At 41.1% G+C, this 21,684-nt stretch overlaps 1 pseudogene; it reads right to left on the reverse strand.

Moving 5' to 3' along the window:
- Window positions 1-893: 893 nt before the first annotated feature.
- On the reverse strand, window positions 894-15,362 carry LOC122141902 (annotated as a pseudogene).
- Between the last annotated feature and the right edge of the window lie 6,322 nt (window positions 15,363-21,684).

A 21,684-nucleotide genomic window follows, 5' to 3' on the forward strand; every position in this document is an offset into this window, starting at 1 on the left:
ACCATATCGCCCTCTACTGGATGTAAAATGCTTGCAGTACATTTTGTCATTTAAGAATGAAGGGTTAGTTCACCCAAAAAGGAAAATTAGCCTGTTTTATTCACCCTCGAAGCATCCTAGGTGTATGTTTTATGTGTCTACTTCTGTAGTTATTTTGGTGAAAGTAACTCAAAAGTAATACAGGATTCATGTTAACATATTAAAATTCTGAGACAGTAATATTGTAAGGTAAGGAATTACATTTAAATAACAGTAACAAGTAATCTATAATGTATTACAGTTTGGAGGTAACTTGCACAACACTGTTTATTAAAAAATGTCGACCAGAACAGTCCTTTGGTGAGGGCAGCCCTACTGATTACTGACAAGCCTTAAAGGACCTGCCCCTTAAAAACAGGTAATTTTAGATAGAGAGAGAGTGTGTCTGAATGAGGGTTGAAAATAATAATTTTTCCCTCATATTTATTGGTTTTTAAACCCCTTTGATTGGCCAAAAAAGGTTTTTTTTTTCCTAACATTCCTATTATATAATGAAAACATGATTTCTGAATGTTCTCTGAATGTGCAAGGCTTCAAAATGTTTTAAAAACATTAAAATATGAACATCAAGGAAACATACAATTTTATAATTTGTTGATTGTATCATTATGGAAGTTACTTTTGAATGTTTTCTAAATGTTCTGAAACAAGTTGAAACATTTAAAAAAACATGAACTGATAGTGTTTAAAAAAATGTTCCATGAATGTTCTAAGAATGTTTGTTCACAACTTTAAGAGAACCTTGGCAAGAACGTAGTAAGAACATTTCCTGTAAGCTGGGCAGATATCAGAAGAACTGAAGTGGTGATCGGGTCAAGGGTGGGATTGGTTAGGGTGGGTTAGGTTAGGTTAGGTTAGGGTGGGTTAGGAACTGGTCGGGACTCTGACCTGGTCATGCCAAAGTCGCACACCTTCACCACGTTCCTCTCGTTCACCAGGCAGTTCCGAGCGGCCTACGGGGACACACACACACACACACACACACACAGACACAGACACAGACACAGTATCAGTCCCTGATACACTGCAGTCATCCGTGACTGTGTGTCATTTCTGGATTCATCTGACTGCTGAGATGTTGTCTGTAGTCACAGATCTTTGTCGCTGTTGTACATCAGCACAATACACAGAGCAAGCACCAATAATCTGCTGCAGCATCAGCATCAGCTGAACCAACCAGAAAAACAACATTTATGCTTCTGCCGCTGTCTGATCAACTGATCTACATGTGAATTGTGCGATTGTATGTTGTTTTTTTACCTATGTCTTGAGAAAAAACAACAGTCTTCATACTGATCTGTGAAGCAGCATTCTCTATTGTAGGAAGTGCTATAAAAATAAAGGTGACTATCTATTTAGACCTATGCCCTATTTATCTATACATGTTTGTTTCATAGACTGCATGGCCTTAAAACCATCGAACGCCTGAAACTTTTAAAATATGACCAGGCTTTGTCAAGACAACATTAAAGTTTGTTTTGACAAACTTTTTTTTTTTATTAAACTTGTATACATTTTTCAGGAAGAGCTTCAGATGTGTTGATCATCACACCAGTGTACTCCTGTCCGCATGTCTCAAACAGGTCCTGTGTGTTCTTGCCGTGTCTCACCAGGTCTCTGTGGATGAAGCTGTTCTGCTCCAGGTACTCCATGCCCTCGCAGACGTCCTGACACATGAAGAGCAGCTGGACGTGGCCCAGAGTTCTGCTGTGCTGTCGCAAGAAGTGCAGCAAGCAGCCGTTCTCCATGAACTCTGTCACGATGCAGATGGGACGCTGCGTGACACACACGCCGTACAGCTGGACCAGCTTTGGGTGGCAGAGACGGCTGCAGACACACACACAGAGGCAGAGTTTGAGCTCTATAAACTCAGAGTTTAATTGAATCAGTTTCTCACACAAATTCAGAGCTGTTCAGCGGCTCACACTCTTAAAAATAAAGGTTCCAAAAGGGTGTTTTTGCAGTGATGCCATAGAAGAACCCTTTTTGGTTCCCAGAAGGACCTTTCAGTGAACAGTTCCTAAAAGAACCATTGGAAAAACATTTTAAAAATCTAAAGAAACTTTTTCTACTACAAAGAACCTTTTCTCCATTTTGAAAGGTTCCATGGATGTCCAAGGTTCCTAATAGAACCTCTGATGCCAGTAAAGTACCTTTATTTTTTAAGAGTGCAGGTCACTGAAGAAATTTAACACTGAGATATCAGCTGATCGGAGCGCAGTCCACAGACACTGATATTCAGTCAGGGGGCCAGTTCTCCTCTGACCCCAAACGAAACCAGCAGTTCAATTCCCAGGCTGCAGCAAAGTCAGATTGTGCAGAAGAATCATCTGTTTCCTGTGGTTTTGTCCCAGTGGTCGTCTGAGACAAGGTCTTTACAGGGGATCTGTCTCTGGGGCTCTAGTCCTGGTCTCCGCTGTCTTTCAGGGCTGTAGAGGTCCTTTCTAGGTGCTGATAAAGTCTTTTGAAAAACTGGTGCTGGCCAACTTGAAGGACATTACTGGATCCTTGCTGGACCCTCTTCAGTTTGGCTACAGAGCAAACAGGTCTGTGGATGATGCAGTCTGTATGGGACTGCATTATGTTCTCCAACATCTAGACAGACCAGGGCCTTTTGGTTTGTGGACTTCAGCTCAGCCTTTAACACTATCATCCCAAATCTCCTCCTGTCAAAACTAACTCAGCTCTCCGTGCCCACCTCCGTCTGTCAGTGGACCAACAGCTTCCTGACAGACAGACAGGCAGCAGCTAGTGAGGCTGGGAAAATACACATCCAGCACCTGTACAATCAGCACCGGAGCTCCCCCGGGCTGCGTTCTCTCCCCACTGCTCTTCTCCCTGTACACTAATGATTGCACGTCTAAAGACCCCTCTGTCAAGCTCCTGAAGTTTGCAGACGACACCACACTCATCGGCCTCATTCAGGACGGTGACGAGTCTGCTTACAGACAGGAGGTTAAAGAGCTGGATGCCTGGTGCAGGCTTAACCTCCTGGAGCTCAACACTCTCAAAACTATGGAGATGATAGTGGACTTCAGGAGAAACCCCCCTGCACTCCCCCTACTCAAAACTGTCTATTGTAATATACCTCCACATACAATTGTCAATCTGTATATTGTTATTCCCTATTTACTTCTTCTATTTTTATTATTTTATTATCTGTGTCTTGTCTTGTCACTGTCATTCTGTTGCACTGTAGAGCTTGTCACGAATTCCTCATATGTGTAAAACATACCTTGGCAATAAAGCTCATTCTGAGCTCTTCTGTGTTTAAAGTTTTGAAAAAAAGAGGCAAAGTTTTGAAAATGTGTGTATAGCGCTGTCAAAAAAAAACTTTAATATTTGAGACATGTTTTCATAACATTGAAAGAACACACTCTAAGATCAACATTCTTTGAATGTTCTTAGTGTGTTATTTGTACTTGGTGAACGTTATAAGAAACAATAATATTCATGACAAGAAAAAGTGATAATTTTTAAAAATGTACAAATAACCATTATATTTTTGGGTGAAAATAAAGTTGATTGGTAACCTTTAAATAACATTATAAATATGATAGAAAAACTGGAGTTTTAATGTTCTAAGAATATTACAAATAACATTCAAATAACAATATATTTTGGGGTCAAAATAAAGTTAGTAGAGAATGCTCAAGAAATGTTTTGGTAACATTTTAATGCTTTTATAATATTAAAACAAAGTTAAAGTAACATATTTTGGTCAAAGAAAAGTTAGAATAATGTTGTTAGAAACGTTTTTGCACCCTTTAAAATAATGTCATAATTAAGACAAGAAAACTGGACATTTCAACGTTTTAGAAATATTTCTAAACAATGTCCCACAATGTTTTTATTACCTAATTTTTTGTGACTCAAAAACAAAGCTGAGAGATAACAGACATTTCACTCATATTTGCTCACTCCTGTGACATGTGTTTCCATCACACACACCTCCAGATTCTTCCTGAAACGTCTGAGCGACTCCTCACAGAGCAGGTTGAATGAGAAACAGACGCTGAGTGAAGGATTGATAAGAATCTAACGCTCACTCATGGCTCAGGAAGTCTCACACACACACCACACACACACACACACACACACACACACACACACACACACACTCACAGACGTCTACCCACCCACCAACCACACTTTCCAGCTCCTCAGCAACTTTTTCACTTGTTCAGTGTGCGTGTGTGTGCATGTCTTACGTCATGATCTTGGCTTCCTCTATGAAATCTTCTTCACTCATGGCTCCTTCCCTGATGGTTTTAATGGCCACTTTATGCTGCGATCTCCATTTTCCCCAGCTGCCCCACTCCAAACTGACCGCTGCCCAGCTCCTTCATGAAGGTCAGCTCTGACGGATGATCTCCCATTTATCTGCACACACACATCAGAGTGTGATGTAGTCATCAGCTCTAGTCTATTAATGGGTGTTAATGAGTTCTCCTGTAGCTCAGAGAGTAGATCATCAGAAACACTAAGGTCAAGGGTTCGATTCCCTGGGAGTGTGAGCACCGATCAAATGTAAATACTCTGAATGCAATGTAATTTGTAGTCATTGGGATCAACTGAATTCAAAGCGAAGCTGCTTTTTCTGTCCCCATTGATAGATATTTGTTCTTGTTTTAATCAAGGCTTCTAACCCTAACGGACCACATATATTCATTTTTTATTTATTTATCCATAACACCTGTTAAAATTCTCCCCTTCTCTGCAAATTGATACACGTACAGCTGTATTCCTTTAGTTTGATTAATCACATAACATTCATTTAATTTCTTTTGTATTACAAGTTTTCCTAAATGTTATGTTTAAAATAGTAAATGAGGCATTCTATTTAAATTAGCATATATTTCCAGAATAGAAATCTGAGTCCAGGTTCATAGCCGGTCGAGCGGTTGGACCGATATTCAGTTTGCATATCGGTCCAACCGCTTGACCAATGTTGCCATCACCACTACCCTCCACTCAGCACTCACACATCTGGACAAAAAAGATTCATACACGTCAGAATGCTGTTCATGGACTTCAGTTCAGCATTTAACACAATCATCCCTCAACATCTCATTCAAAAAACTGGTCCAGCTGGGGCTCAACATTTCGCTGTGCAACTGGCTGTTAGACTTTCTGACTGGAAGACCTCAGGCAGTACGGGTCGGCAGCAACACGTCCAGCACCATCACACTGAACACTGGGGCCCCCCAAGGATGTGTGCTGAGCCCCCTCCTCTTCACTCTGCTGACCCATGACTGCACACCGTCACGCAACTCCAACATCTTCATTAAGTTTGCGGATGACACGACTGTGGTGGGTCTCATTAGCAACAGAGATGAGACAAACTACAGGAGCGAGGTGAGCCGACTGGCCGGGTGGTGCAGTGACAACAATCTCTCTCTGAACGTGGAGAAGACGAAGGAGATTGTTGTGGACTTCAGGAGAGCGCACACTCAGCATGTTCCTCTGACCATCAACGGTGCGACTGTGGAGAGAGTGAGCAGCACCAAGTTCCTGGGTGTGCACATCACAGAGGACCTCTCCTGGACCGACAACACTGCAGCACTGGCCAAGAAATCACAGCAGCGTCTCTACTTCACTCCGCAAACTGAGGAGAGCCAGAGCCCCACCCCCCATCATGTACACCTTCTACAGAGGCACCATCGAGAGCATTCTGACCAGCTGCATCACTGTGTGGTATGGCGCCTGCAACGCGTCCTGCCGGAAGACTCTACAACGCATAGTGAGAGCAGCTGAGAAGATCATTGGTGTCTCCCTCCCCTCCCTCCAGGACATTTGTATAGTTGTATTTAGATATTTTATCTGTATTTAATGTCCTTCTGTTAGTGTTATCTGTATGCACCAAGGGTCTGAGAGTAACACAATTTGAATTATCTGCATATATGTACTGTACATGTGGAAGAATTGACAATAAAGCAGACTTGACTTGACTTGATAATTCTTGTCTGATTCTGTTGTCATATTAGAGTTACATGTTGTTAAAGGTTTTTCCAGAGGGGATTCTGGATTTCTCTTTTTATCACTCCATAAGTTAAAGGTTTTTCAAACACATTTTCACCATGTTTTCAGGAGTAAAATGTTTATAAATCAATGTGAATGAAATATGAACAAACCTTCAGAATATAGTGAGGAATAAAACTGTACAGTTTGGTGTTTTTAAAAGAAAAAACTCTTTAAATATTTAAATCTACAGATGCAAACTGATAAAGTACAATAAAATAAACACTTAAATGTGTGTTTCAGATGTTTTCTTTTCACTTATCTGAAAGAAGAGACATGATATGGAAGCAAAATAGTGCAAAATCTCAAAAACAGAGCAGTGCATTAAAACACACTGGTTAGTCTGTAGTGTCTTGAGCTTACAGGGTCTTTTATATGTTTTATAGTTTTAATTGGTTGAAATTCTACAAGTGCAGCTGTTGATGATGGTCCTTCATATGTATGTGTGTGTGTGTGAGTGTGTGTGTGTGTGTGTGTGTGTGTGTGTGTGTTTTTTTTTTTTGTGTGTGTGTGTGTGTGTGTGTGTGTGTGTGTGTCTGACAGCTGAATCCCGCTGTGGCTGGCAGACATGTGCCCAAGGGGCTGATCGGATATCGCAGTCTGGAAACCAGCCCTGATCAAACACAGACAGATCATCAGCGGCTCGTTGCAGCAGAACTACAGAGCAGAGATGAACAGAGTTACCTGCTGCATTGTGTCTGTGGTAGTTGATGAGTTCAGGAATAGAGCCGAACACATGATTTTCTGCCAAGAAGAACTGAGCCGTGTCTGTCTGCTTGATCTGGTAGTGCCTCACCTCCCCTTTACCTGAACTGATCAATCAATCAATCAGTCCATCAGTCAGCGAATCCGGTGATCAGTCAGTGAACTGATGGAGAATCTTTACCTGTGTGTGTAAACGGAGACGGTGTAGCTGCTGGGCTGACTGGAGCTCTGACCACAAACCCTCCGTCCTTCCCCTAAAACACACAAGGAAAATGATACAGATGTTGATGATGATGATGATGGATCAACTACTGATGATTGATGCAGGGGCTTCTTTACCTCTTGTCTGAGTAAATGTTCTGCTTCAGCTCTGTTGATGTTCTTGCAGTACCAGCTGATGAAGATCATCATCATCATAACACACACACACACACACACACATATGAACTCTGTCAGTGACCAGTGAGCTCTGAATGAACTGATGAAAATCTGGAGATTATTAAGGAGTGATTCTGGAGTGATTCTGACTGTTTAAAGAGATCTGGAGTGACTCTGATTGGTTAGAGAGATCTGGAGTGACACTGATTGGTTAAAGAGATCTGGAGTGACTCTGATTGGTTAAAGAGATATGGAGTGACTCTGATTGGTTAAAGAGATATGGAGTGACACTGATTGGTTAAAGAGATCTGGAGTGACTCTGACTGTTTAAAGAGATCTGGAGTGACTCTGATTGGTTAAAGAGATCTGGAGTGACTCTGATTGGTTAAAGAGATCTGGAGTGACTCTGAGATTTTTAAAGAGATCTGGAGTGACTCTGATTGGTTAAAGAGATCTGGAGTGACTCTGATTGGTTAAAGAGATATGGAGTGACTCTGATTGGTTAAAGAGATCTGGAGTGACTCTGATTGGTTAAAGAGATATGGAGTGACTCTGATTGGTTAAAGAGATATGGAGTGACACTGATTGGATAAAGAGATCTGGAGTGACTCTGACTGGTTAAAGAGATATGGAGTGACTCTGACTGGTTAAAGAGATCTGGGGTGACTCTGACTGGTTAAAGAGATCTGGAGTGACTCTGATTGGATAAAGAGATGTGGATTAACTCTGAATATTTAAAGAAATCTGGAGTGACTCTGACTGGTTTAAAGAGATCTGGAGTGACTCTGATTGGATAAAGAGATCTGGAGTGACTCTGACTGGTTAAAGAGATCTGGAGTGACTCTGATTGGATAAAGAGATGTGGATTAACTCTGAATATTTAAAGAAATCTGGAGTGATTCCGATTGGAGTGACACTGATTAGTTAAAGAGATCTGGAATGACTTTGATTGGTTAAAGAGATCTGGAATGATTCCGATTGGAGTATTTCTGGTTGGTTAAAGAGATTTAGAGTGATTCTGATTGGAGTGACTCTGGTTGGTTAAAGAGAACTGGAGTGACTCTGATTGGATAAAGAGATGTGTCATAATTCTGAATGGTTAAAGAGATCTGGAGTGACTCTGATTGGAAGAGATCTGGAGTGATTCAGATTAGAATGACAATGATTGGTTAAAGAGATATGGAGTGACTCTGATTGGTTAAAGAGATATGGAGTGACTCTGATTGGTTAAAGAGATCTGGAGTGACTCTGATTGGTTAAAGAGATATGGAGTGACTCTGACTGGTTAAAGAGATCTGGGGTGACTCTGACTGGTTAAAGAGATCTGGAGTGACTCTGATGGATAAAGAGATGTGGATTAACTCTGAATATTTAAAGAAATCTGGAGTGACTCTGATTGGTTAAAGAGATCTGGAGTGACTCTGATTGGTTAAAGAGATCTGGAGTGACTCTGACTGGTTAAAGAGATCTGGAGTGACTCTGATTGGATAAAGAGATGTGGATTAACTCTGAATATTTAAAGAGATCTGGAGTGATTCCGATTGGAGTGACACTGATTAGTTAAAGAGATCTGGAATGACTTTGATTGGTTAAAGAGATCTGGAATGATTCCGATTGGAGTATTTCTGGTTGGTTAAAGAGATTTAGAGTGATTCTGATTGGAGTGACTCTGGTTGGTTAAAGAGAACTGGAGTGACTCTGATTGGATAAAGAGATGTGTCATAATTCTGAATGGTTAAAGAGATCTGGAGTGACTCTGATTGGAAGAGATCTGGAGTGATTCAGATTAGAATGACAATGATTGGTTAAAGAGATCTGAAGTGATTCTAATTGGAGTGACTTTGATTGGTTAAAGAAATCTGGAGTGACTCTGAATAGGTTAAAGAGATCTGGATTGATTCCGATTGGAGTGACTCTGATTGGTTAAAGAGATCTGGACTGATGCTGATTGCTTAAAGGGGTCATATGACGTTGCTAAAAATAACAATATTTTGTGTATTTGGTGTAATGCAATGTGTTTATGTGGTTTAAGGTTAAAAAAACACATTATTTTCCACGTAATGTACATTATTGTTTCTCCTCTATGGCCCACCTCGATTTTTACAAAGCTCATCATTCTGGAAAGCGAGGTGTGCTCTGATTGGCCAGTTATACAGTGCATTGTTATTGGCTGAATAAAAGTGTGAGACGGAAATGTTACGCCCCTCACCATACTGTGATGCCGTCTCCATGCTTGACGAGACAAATCCAAATAAACCCATTACAAATGAGGCATTTGTTGCATCAAGTGGGGACATAATTATTGATTACTGATTATAATGACTTATACTGTGTTTTCACACGTTGTGTTGCACATTGTGCTGCGTACACATAAAACCATGTTTGCATTTGTGATTTGAAAAAATGACAAACAACAAGCGCTACTCTACACTGCTCAAAACTCGCGTTTGAATCATCAGTGGCAAATCCTTTACATATGAAAACATACTTACAGACTGTGAGTCAGAAGCACCAGACTGTCCTTGCAAAGTTGGAATTGCCCCACTTTATATAAACAGACACCGGCATTGTAGTTTTTTGTCACAGGAAAAGGTTTTCGTCCTCCATAAAATGCACAGCACACATATGAATATTTGGGTTGAACTCTTCTGGAATAGTGTTGTAAAAACAACTTAACCAATGATTTGTAGTTGTATCCTCTTTTGGAAAGCCAAAGTAGTTTCGCTTTCACAACGAAACACAAAGCGACTCCACAACATGGTGCCGGCAGCAACAGCGAGAATAAAAGTTATGCCCTCTTTCTTTGCATGAACATTTGGGCGGCATTATGCAAATCTTGACATAGACATGTGGAGGCACGTTAGAATGAGCCATTTTAGGAGGGCGTGGTTGGCACACGCACACACACACACACAAACACAAACACTCACACACACATGCCTTCTTCGCTCGCTTTGAGGAAAAAAACAGCACCACTGCATGGAAGACTGTCCCCGGACAGCGTGAGGAGATCCTTTAGCAGGATCAATGCACGCAAAGCTACGGGTCCTGACAACATTCCTGGGCGTGTACTGAGAGACTGTGCAGTGGAATTCACTGATGTCTTCACAGACATTTTCAACATCTCACTTAGTCAGGCTGTTGTCCCCACATGCTTCAAAGCTACCACCATCATTCCAGTCCCAAAGAAGCCGTCTCCATCCTGCTTCAGTGACTACCATCCAGTTGCACTTACCCCTATTCTCATAAAGTGCATGCCCCCCCCCCTCTCCCTGGACCCATTCCAGTTTGCATATCGGTCCAACAGCTCGACCGATGATGCCATCGCCACTGCCCTCTACTCAGCACTCACACATCTAGAGAAAAAAGATTCATACGTCAGAATGCTGTTCATAGACTTCAGTTCAGCATTCAACACAATCATCCCTCAACAGCTCATTCACAAACTGGTCCAGCTGGGGATCAACATTTCGCTGTGCAACTGGCTGTTGGACTTTCTGACTGGAAGAACTCAGGCAGTACGGGTCGGCATCAACACATCCAGCACCATCACACTGAACACTGGGGCCCCCCAAGGATGTGTGCTGAGCCCCCTCCTCTTCACTCTGCTGACCCATGACTGGACACCATCACACAACTCCAACCTCTTCATTAAGTTTGTGGAGTGAGGTGAGCCGTCTGGCCGGGTGGTGCAGTGACAACAATCTCTCTCTGAACGTGGAGAAGACGAAGGAGATTGTTGTTGACTTCAGGAGAGCGCACACTCAGCATGTTCCTCTGACCATCAACGGTGCGACTGTGGAGAGAGTGAGCAGCACCAAGTTCCTGGGTGTGCACATCACAGAGGACCTCTCCTGGGCCGACAACACCGCAGCACTGGCCAAGAAATCACAGCAGCGTCTCTACTTCCTCCGCAAACTGAGGAGAGCCAGAGCCCCACCCCCCATCATGTACACCTTCTACAGAGACACCATCACAGCATCTTGACTAGCTGCATCACTGTGTGGTATGGCACCTGCAACACATCCTGCCAGAAGACCCTTCAACACATAGTGAGAGCAGCTGAGAAGATCATTGGTGTCTCGCTCCCCTCCCTCCAGGACATTTATGGAACCCGTCTCACTCGAAAAGCCCTCTGCATTGCAGGTGATCCCACTCACCCGTCACACAGCTTCTTCAGTCTGCTGCCATCAGGGAGGAGACTGCGGAGTCTCCAGGCCAGGACCAGCAGACTGAAGGACAGCTTCATTCATCTGATGGGTTAAAGAGATGTGGAAGTACTCTGTCTGGTTGATACTCACTCATTGGCCTCTATAGTTCCAATTTCTGTAACATAGTTACTGGGAATGAAGCCCTTGTTCCTGAGAGAGAGAATCAGCAGAGATCAGCACATCAGAACTCAAGAAACACACACACACACACACACTAACACACACTAACACACACACGCATGCACATGCACTCACACACACACACATACACACACACAGAAACACAAACATAAACACAAACACTCACATTCACACACACACTCACACACATGCACACAGACTCACGCATACTCACACTCACACACAAACACAAACACAAACACACACACTCACACTCACACAGACTCACACACACTCACACAATCACACACTCACACACATGCACACACAAACATAAACACGCTCACACACAGACACTCACGCACACTCACACTCACACACACACACACACACACACCCACACTCACACACACACACACACACACACCCATGCTTGTCTTTGGCTCTCCACCACAGCTGGTGTTGTTTGTGGAGGATGATGTACGTCTCTCCATGATGAAGCGTAAGGTCCGAACTCTCTCTGGCTGTGAAGTCGTACAAGGCCACCACCTTCATCACACTGCTATCATCATCCTCAGGAGGAGACGGAGGGAGCTTCTTCTGAGACAGCTGAGTCTAGAACACGAGGAGAGAGAAGCATTGCAGGAGCACAGAATGAACGAACGAATCACTGAACGAACGAACAGAGGACTGTATACCGTATAGACGGATCCCGAAAATCTGCTGGTGTTCACATCCACACGACTGCTGCTTCTGAGAGACACAGAGATCATGACTCGTCACTGTCTCACACACCTGCCTTGAGCTGCCCTGCTGTTTGTTTATGAGCTTTGAGAATGATGATGTCACCCCCAGCAACTCTCAATGCAACGGTTATGATGGTTATTATCATTCATACTAATCATGTGTCTTGACATGCAGGAAAATAAAGCGTGTGGAGCACAAATGAAGGAACAGCAGGATAAAAGTCAGCTGAACATCATCAGCTGTTCCCAGCGATCGTTTCATTCTAACAGTGTTTTGACCTTTGACCTCTGGTTCCAGTTCTGTGGTGGAAACATGTGCTTCATTCAATTCAATATGTACAATGTATAGCGCTTTTTACGATACAAATCATTGCAAAGCAACTTTACAGAAAATTCAGTTTCTACAATATTTAGTAGTAGCTTCATACCTGGTCTGTAGAGCACAGCAGCAGCAGCAGAAGATGGAGTGAATGGACTGATCTAGAGGAGAGAAACACAGACGATGAGCTGCAGAAACACAGAGGGAGGACGACGGTCTGCTCACAAAACCCGCCCAGACAAACCACCAAAACACCTGCTTCTGAGGGTCCTCCACAGACTTGCTTATCCTTACTGAAGCTTTATTTTGTAGTTTAACATCATCACTTTCCTTTAATTCATTCTTACAGGATTCAGAAGCATTAACAGAACATTAGTGTAGGGTTCACCTTCAAACAACATTCACTCAGAAATGGCTATCAAGTTTCACAAATAATCTGGCAAGTAGCCCTACACATTGAATTAAAAGTGAAATTTTGAAGTAGAAAGACTCATACGTGACCCTGCAGCACAGAAGCAGTCATCAGTAGCACAGATATATTTGTAGCAATAGACAAAAAAATCAGTAGCACAGGTAAAATTATACATATCTCTTTTATGACAAAAATCATTAGGATATTAAGTAAAGATCATGTTCCATGAAGATATTTTATAAATATCCTACCATAAATATATTAAAAGCTAATTTTTGATTAGTAATATGCATTGCTAAGAACTTCATTTGAACAACTTTAAAGATGATTTTCTCAGTATTTAGATTTTTATTTTTATTTTTTCACCCTCAGATTCCAGATTTTCAAATAGTTGTATCTCAGAATTTTTTTGTAGTCTTAGATTACCACACATCAATGGAGAGATTATTTATTCAGCTTTCAGATGATGTATAAATCTCAATTTCAAAAAATTGACCCTTATGACATACATATAGTATTTTCTTTTAAAATGCACTCCAATTATATTTTAAAGACAAAATAATTTTCTTCCTTAGTATTTATGTCTTGTTTTCTAGTATAAATATCAAAAGTTTAAAAACAAGTAAAAATTTCTGTCAGTGGTGTAAGAAAAATAATCTTGTTTAGCCTTTGAATTAAAATTATTTTTCTTACCCCATTGATAGATATTTTTACTTGTTTTAAGCAAAAATTTTATTTTTATTTTATTTATGTTTTCAGAAGACAAGACATAATATATGTCAAGTAAATGCATCCTGATTCAAGAGTTTGTAGATATTTATATACCAGAAAATAAGACAAAAACACTAAGGAAGAACATCTTTTTTGCGCTGTAGTGTATTCTTGTTTTATCAATCATGTAACAGCATCCAGAATTAACTAGTCTTTACAGAATCCTCTTTAACAAAAGTTATAGCAGTCAAAGCAACAAATAGCGTTATCAAAGTGTGTCTTCAAATCCTCTAACGTTAGGAATGTCACACAAAACATGCAGGTTCATCACAGAAACACAAGATCTCAACATTCAACATCTTGTCAGTTCTGTGTAAGAGCAGAGCGTTTCTCGAGAACAAGGGTGTGAAGTGGCTTCAGCTGCAACACAATGACCACCTGCACAAACCGCACACTTCCTGTCAACAGAAAGGTGAAGAGATGCATCAGCGAGCACACGCTTCTGTGAGGATCGCCGGACACCGTCAGACAAACCTGCTCCAAATGACTCAGGCTACCCTTTCAAAAGACAATATGGAACTTTAGGTACAAACAGCTTTAGGGGGCAGCTGTGGCCTAATGTTTAGAGAATTGGATTTGTAACCAGAAGGTCACAGGTTTGAGTCTCGGTGCTGGCAGGAGTTGTAGGTGGGGGGAGAGAATGAACAGCGCTCTCTTCCACCCTCAATACCCATCGCTGGGTATAGCTGCCCACTGCCCTGGGTGTGTGTGCACTTGGATGGGTTAAATGCAGAGCACCAATTCCGAGTATGGGTTACCAAACTTGGCAAATGTCACGACTTTCACTTTCAAACGTGTAGCTTTAAGGTACTGAAATGCAATTAAATGAATGTTCTGTGATTAATCAAACTAAAGGAATACAGCTGTACGTGTATCAATTTGCAGAGAAGGGGAGAATTTTAACAGGTGTTATGGATAAATAATAAATTAATATATGGGTTCAGGTTCGTTAGGGTTAGAAGTCTTGATTAAAACAAGAACAAATATCGGTCAGTGGGGTCAGAAAAAGCAGCTTCGCTTTGAATTCTGGAAATTTATGATAGTCAGCATATTTAATTAGACAATGTATCATTTGCACATTTATTGTACATTTCAGAAAACTTGTAATAGCAGAAATGCAGTTCTCAGTGTAATCAGAGTGCTGTGTTGTGATCTGTGTTAGTTAGGAGCTGACGAGGAGAGAAGGTTCAGGTGAATCTGGGTCACACACCAGTGCTTCATCACTCTCACTGCTCAGGCAAAACTTCACTTTCCATCATTCAACACAAAGAACTCAAAATTAACTGCAAACGGGGGCATAACTAAAACTGACAAGCAGTCGAGTGCTATAATAACCCTAATGAATAAATCAGTCAAACATGAACAGATCAATAACACTTTTCTCATTAGACACGGTGTGTTAAAGGGACCGTTCACCCACTCAAACAACACTGGTAGAAAGCACTATATCACAGGTAATAAAGTCAGCTTTAAATGATGACAGGATGATCGTTTGAGGTGAACGATGGTCAGTGTTAATAATGATCTTCTGCTCAATAATATCATTATTATGATGTGAAATATTCTCATACTCACTGGAGTGAATCATTATACTGCAGTCCGTCCTGATACAGCAGACCGTGTGTGTGTGTGTGTGTGTGTGTGTGTGTGTGTGTGTGTGTGTGTGTGTGTGTGTGTGTGTGTGTGTGAACATGAGACTGGAGGAAAGGGTGACACACACACACACACACACACACACACACACACACAGTTGTTCCGCTACAGGATGTCACATCATGAAGGAGAGTCAAGAAAATTATACTCTTTCTCTCTCTCTCTCACACACACACACACACACACATACACACTTCCAATTTAATTCAATAAGTGCTTTATTGGCATGTTAATTGTTCAAATTTTATTGCCAAAGCATATGTTTATCAACATTTCAGAATTCTATGAACAATTTAAAATTCAGTGTATGTGTGTGTGTGTGCGTGCGTGCTGCGTGCGTGTGTGTGTGTGTGTGCGTGCGTGCGTGTGCGTGTGTGTGTGTGTGTGTGCGTGTGTGTGTGTGTGTACATCACATAGGTGTAATGGTTTTTATACTGTACAAACTGTATATTCTATTGCCCTACACCAACCCTAGCCCTTATCTGATCGATGGCTTCGGACACTGAATCATTGGCAGAGTGAATGAACAGTGCTCTCTTCCACCTTTACAGGTTTTTTCAGCTGTGCTTACACACATTTTTTTTAAAAACTTTGCCTCTCTTTTTACTTTATTTACACAAATATAAGAAGCACACAAAATGTAAAATGCCTCTCATCTCTTGCAAAATGAAGCACTGCATTCAAAATATCACAAACACATCTCAAAAGCAAACATTTGCAAACACCTTTGTCATAATATTAATTCCTGTTAGATGTGTGTGTTACAGAGAGAACTGTGTGTTGTGTTCCACAAAAAGTGTTTTATGAAACTGAAAACTGAGTCAAAGGCTGATGATTAGTGTCTGGTTTTGTAGATTTGGTGTGTGCTTCTGCTGTTTGAGTGACAGCTTTCAGAAACTGTATATTCTGTGTGTAAGCAGATGAAGAAAACTGTAAGAGAGTGCAGTTATAATGACAACATGACTAAGCATTTTTGATCTTGTTTGTGAACAATGATTTAAGGACTTTTCATTCTGATGACACCGATTTGTTCATTGACATAAATACTTTCTGAGAGATGAACTGAGGATTTTGAGTAAGTGACAGGCTTTTGCAGCTAATTCATTGTGTGGTGCTGTTTGTATGAACTGTTTTGAGAAATTCACATACTCTGCAGTATTACAGTAAGGATGATTGGAGAAAATGCCACCAATGTGAAGGAGAAAAACTGTAGGTTTTGAACAAAGGAATAAAGTCAAGTCAAGTCATCTTTATTTATATAGTGCTTAAAAACTGTGAAAAACAGATTGTGTCAAGTGTGTTCAAGAATGCAACTGAAACAACAGTTTAATAAGGAAAACAGTCAGTGTGTCAATAATGCAAAGTGACAGTTAAAGGCAGTTCATCATTGAATTCAGTGAAGCAAGCCAGAGGCGGCAAGGAACCAAAACTCCATCGGTGACAGAATGGAGAAAAAACCTTGGGAGAAACCAGACTCAGTCGGGGGTCCAGTTCTCCTCTGACCAGACGAAACCAGCAGTTCAATTCCAGGCTGCAGCAAAGTCAGATTGTGCAGAAGAATCATCTGTTTCCTGTGGTCTTGTCCCGGTGGTCGTCTGAGACAAGGTCTTTACAGGGGATCTGTCTCTGGGGCTCTAGTCCTGGTCTCCGCTGTCTTTCAGGGCTGTAGAGGTCCTTTCTAGGTGCTGATCCACCACCTAGGTTCCTAACTGATGACGAAGAATTGACAGAGCAGCCATCAAGGCGTAGACAGCGTTCTAGGTTATTACATGCAGAGTTTTTAGGTCCTATAATTAACACCTCTGTTTTTTCAGAATTTAGCAGTAAGAAATTACTTGTCATCCAGTTTTTTATATCGACTATGCATTCCGTTAGTTTTTCAGATTGGTATGTTTCGCCGGGCCGCGAAGAATATAGAGCTGAGTATCATCAGCATAACAGTGAAAGCTAACACCGTGTTTCCTGATGATATCTCCCAAGGGTAACATGTAAAGCGTGAAGAGTAACGGCCCTAGTACTGAGCCTTGAGGTACTCCGTACTGCACTTGTGAATGATATGATACCTCTTCATTCACTGCTACGAATTGATGGCGGTCATATAAGTACGATTTAAACCATGCTAATGCACTTCCATTAATGCCAGCAAAGTGTTCTAGTCTATGCAAAAGAATGTTGTGGACAATAGTGTCAAACGCAGCACTAAGATCCAATAGCACTAATAGAGAGATACAACCACGATCAGATGATAAGAGCAGGTCATTTGTAACTCTAAGAAGAGCAGTCTCAGTACTATGATACGGTCTAAATCCTGACTGGAAATCCTCACAGATGCCATTTTTCTCTAAGAAGAACAGACTCACACAGACACACAGACACACACACTCTCATACACACTCACTCACACACACAGAAACACACACACACATACTCACACACACACACACACACACACACACACACACTCTCACATACACTCACACAGACAGACACACTCACACACACTCACACACACACACACACACACACACACACTCACACACACACACACACACACTCACACACAGACAGCCCACACACACACACACACACACAGACACACAAACACTCTCTCTCTCTCACAATAAAAACACACACACTCACACACACCTACACACACACACATACTCACACACCTACACACACCAGTCCAGTCACACTCACACACAGACACACACACACACAGAGACACACAAACACTCTCTCTCTCTCACACACACACACTCTCACACACACTCACACAGGACACACACACACACACACACACACACACACACACACACACACACTCACACACACACACATACAGAGACACTGTTTCTTGTATGTTTCTTGTAGAACACACACACACACACACACACACACACACCTACACACACACTCAGACAGACAGACAGACACACACACAGACAGACACACACACACACACATTTTAACAATTTATTTAAGTCCACTTAAAAGAAGCAACTTACAGGGACATAAATATTATAGATGCAGTTAGATACATGTACAAGATCATGGACCAGTGGCATGCAGCAGGTCTTTACAATATTAAGTGTTTCACTCAGTTCTTATGGGTATAAATAACAGCCTCTCCTCCATATATGATGGCTGCCTATAATAGCAGACAGTGCACAGTACTTAGCTCGCAGTGTGGCCCTCGTTTTGGGCATCCCAAGTTGATGAAACCCTCTTACAACCAACCTGTGTGTGTGTCCTAAGCTGCCAAATATAAAAACAAGTAATCGGCCTCGATAACCTATTTCTGAAATGGTATTTAGGAATGATTGATATTTAATGACTTTAGTCATGAAAGCTTCCTCCGTACTCGAGTCAAAGGTGCATGCAGCACCTCTCTACACTCCTCATTAATCACAATAACATCTGCTGTGTTAGCAGACGGATGAGAAAAGATTTCAGAGTTACTGCTGAGATGCTGAAACATGGATGAATTTACACAGGAATGTTTGAATATTCTTACTAAATGTGGTAAATAGTTTGATATAGCTTTCACTATCAGGGCAACTATTCTATCGTGGCGTGCTGTGCACATTCCTTTGTAAGCATGACAGCCATTCAGGATGTGTGGCAATGTTTGCGTGATCTGTTCTGAAGTGTGATGCAGACAGTGAGTTGTAGGAAACCAGACAGAAAGGTTGAGTCTAGGAGGAAGAACTTGTAATCTGGCTTTTACTGTGAAAATAACAATGTCCTCGCTGAGTGCAGTAGTCTTGAGAAATGAGTGATCAGCAGAGGGAAGACAAGCACGTTTTCCCTGAAGGTTCAGTCCAGTGTTGTTTGTGGTGATACTGATGTAAATCCATGCACGCGCACACACACGCACGCACACGCACACACACACACTCACACACGCGCGCGCACTCACACGCGCGCACACACACACACAGCACGCACACGCACACACAACACACACACACACACGCACGCACACACACACACTCTCTCTCTCACACACACAAACAAACACACACACACACACACAAGCACACGCACACACACACACACACACACGCACACTCACACACGCACACACACACGCACACACGCACACACACACACACTCTCTCTCACACACACACAAACACTCACACACACTCATCCTCTTCGTCAAATGTTGTTGCATTAATTTTCTGAAAAGAGTAAGTAATTTTCTTATTCATACATCAATACAACTATTCTGCAATAAACACGTCAAATAAATAAATAACTGCAATCTAATTATTGATGTTACTATCTATTAAAAATCCCAGTGGGGAAATACATTACTTCAGTTCCACTGGGGTACAGCGTTGCCATATGGCACAATCCACAATAAAACTATGTTAGATAATGTTGATTTGTGAATAAAAATATGTAATTTACTAACAAAAAACCCCCCTTGGTGTTGAGATGAGGTTAACAGAGCAGATTCTGGAGCAGCAGGTGTCCTCCGGTGACGCTGAGAAAAAGTGCTCTGGAGGAACATTCAGATACCATTTGACCTAAAAAACAGCACATCACTGACTACCTTAAGGCTACCTTTAATTACCATATTGCAATATATTGTATGTTTTTCAGAATAACAAGGAAATAAGTGAAATTAATTGTTGCCATATGGCAAACTCTGTACCATAAAGGGGTTAAAGCTTCCCTTTCAAGTTAAAATGACACTTATTTCTGTCATATGAATTTCAGATCATTAATTCTGCTTACACATATACTGCAAAATATGAACAATTGTTGTATTTAATTACTTTTTAATTATGTAAAAGCACGAAAGTTTGAAAAAGACCCACTGAATTGTGATTGGTCGCTTCACGCTCCGTTCCAGCAGGCGGCGGAAGTGATGCAATAGGGTTCGCTAACCGCCATAAACCAAAAGAAGAAGAAGAAACTTTACGTATGAAATAGAAATTACTGTACAGACGGATTATCGGACATCTACAGGAATGTATACGAATAAAGAGGAAACACACGGAGAAGAATCCGTTTTCATGTGTGTCCCAAATAAGCACTGAGATGATTAAAAACAGACACTAGTGAGTCTCTGAACTTCCTTGATTCATATTTCCTGACTGATGATCACTGACCGCACGCGCACACACACACTCACACACACGCGCGCGCACACACACACACGTACACGTACGTCTACACGCGGAAAAACTCTACGCGGAGGTAAGAAATCTTATAATGTTTATTGCTAATCGGACCGAGTTCGAGCCGCGCGTCGCATTTATTTCTCTATCTCTGCTGGAGTTTGAATGTGAAAATGAAAGTTCAGATGTGTGTGAAATATGTGTTTATCTGCAGTTATTTTTAAGTTTCTGTTCAACAATCAAACAAAAACAAACAAACAGCAGGCTAAATGAAGCGTGATTCATGTTTATTCATATTAAATCTGAATGTCATAACTGCTGTCAGCGGGATCATATCGCCTCGATGTGTGATTTATTCATTTAGTGCTGATTTTTAGTGTTATACTGAAGTGAAGTCATAATAAAACCCGTTTAAATCAATATAAGCATTACACATAGTCACTATGAAATTGTCATTAAATTGACAATGTGCTGAAGATTAAATTTAGGAGTTGAACTATTGTGACCCTAAAAGTGAACGGTTTAAGTGATTTAGACTGGAGAATATTTTTTTTTTTTTGGGACCATCCTGAGCTCAGATATTGAGGTTTATGTAGAACCAATATTTGTTCACTGTGACTCAAAGACGGCCGCTGTGGCTGAACCAAGCAGAACTACAAATAAAACCGGGCAGTTTTGCAATACTAATATGCATAGAGTTGATCACACAAAGGAAATTTGTACAATTAATATGGTCAAACAACCAATTTTAGTCCAAGTTTTGGACCTTTTGAGTTGGGCCGACCCTGATCACTCATGTTTTTAGGGAACATCTAATGTAAGTAAAGTGTGCATGTAACAGACTTGTCTTACATTTTAAATATTTTAAGTTCTCTATGCAGATTCTGCCGTAATATTTTGCGTTTGAGGTTCCGCTGGTTTCAGAGCTAGAACTCGGTAGAAAATCCCATTTCAGTTGTCTGCTTTCGAAAGAAATGAACAGATGCAACATAAGCGTAACACATAAAGTCATCAGCTTCTTATGAACAGTGTGGCTGACATACAATAGGTCTGAAACCCATCTGAAATTAATTAAATATATATAACTTAGGGACCGATTTATGATAAATCATGATAAAATTCCCCATGGTTAGTATTACTGTTTCATATTTTAATTTTCATTAAAACCGTATTC

Source organism: Cyprinus carpio, chromosome B23, assembly GCF_018340385.1.
Source record: "Cyprinus carpio isolate SPL01 chromosome B23, ASM1834038v1, whole genome shotgun sequence".
In the NCBI taxonomy this organism is placed as follows: domain Eukaryota; kingdom Metazoa; phylum Chordata; class Actinopteri; order Cypriniformes; family Cyprinidae; genus Cyprinus; species Cyprinus carpio.